This window comes from Ceratina calcarata, unplaced genomic scaffold, assembly GCF_001652005.2.
Source record: "Ceratina calcarata isolate Rehan_Ccalc_2016 unplaced genomic scaffold, ASM165200v1 scaffold137.2, whole genome shotgun sequence".
Taxonomy (NCBI): Eukaryota; Metazoa; Arthropoda; class Insecta; order Hymenoptera; family Apidae; genus Ceratina; species Ceratina calcarata.
In genome coordinates this window covers 1-719 of record NW_017134798.1, presented here as the reverse complement: position 1 = coordinate 719, position 719 = coordinate 1, and the positions used below count along the sequence as shown (strand labels likewise).

The following is a 719-nucleotide window of genomic DNA, read 5'->3' as shown; positions in this document are numbered from 1 at the left end:
TGGAATAATAGTTAATACAAAAATCGTTATACTCACCAGTCGTAACCAGCGAGTGGCACTTTTAGGTCCGCACGAAGCACTGGAGTCCGTTACTCATTTCAGGACCCCTTTGACAAGAAGCCGGGCCTAAAAAATGCATAGTACGCCTCGGTCCCAGATCTCACGGGCGTCCATTCAGTACCGCGGGAGTCTCAGCTCGTCTACAGAACATGCAATCATCGACACGGCACCGTTTTTTTTCACCAGGGAGACGAGAACCGTCGACGGGGCCCAACGGCGAGGGGTCCGATCAATCCGTACGCGGTCGAGTCGATGTTGAGGTCGCGCGACGACGAAGCCGGGCCACTCGCATCGGACGCATCTGAATGGCGTCTGAACGGGTTGCAAAATGACGGCCAACTGCATTCACCTCTTTAGGTGGAGGGTGGCGAGGTGGAGTGCAGACGCGCGCATTCGTGACACGGATACGGGGCATCCCCTCTCGGGCAACCCCCTTCATCCCCCGACTGTGTCAGCCGCCCTCTCGCACCACAGCATAGTTTCACTGTCTTTCATGCATCGGTTCTTTGTTCAGGTTATATTATTAATGGGTCATATGATCACTGATGAAATAATTCATAACCGGGGATCCTGTTGTAGTTCACGTGATCATTGCTACGATACTCCATCTTGTAATTGTTTTTATAGTTAATATGGTTTTTGGTATGATGTCTCAATGG

At 51.3% G+C, this 719-nt stretch overlaps 1 protein-coding gene across 2 annotated transcripts in view; it reads right to left on the bottom strand.

Annotated features, from left to right (window-relative positions):
• Positions 1-389, bottom strand: part of LOC113464925 (uncharacterized) — a 23,523-nt gene extending 23,134 nt beyond the window's left edge. Inside the window, exon 1 of one of the 2 annotated variants that reach the window (XR_003389791.1) lies at positions 37-389. The gene's annotated coding sequence lies outside the window, so the exon portion shown is untranslated. The remainder of the gene's footprint in view (positions 1-36) is intronic. The other variant, XR_003389793.1, reaches the window with a different exon arrangement.
• Between the last annotated feature and the right edge of the window lie 330 nt (positions 390-719).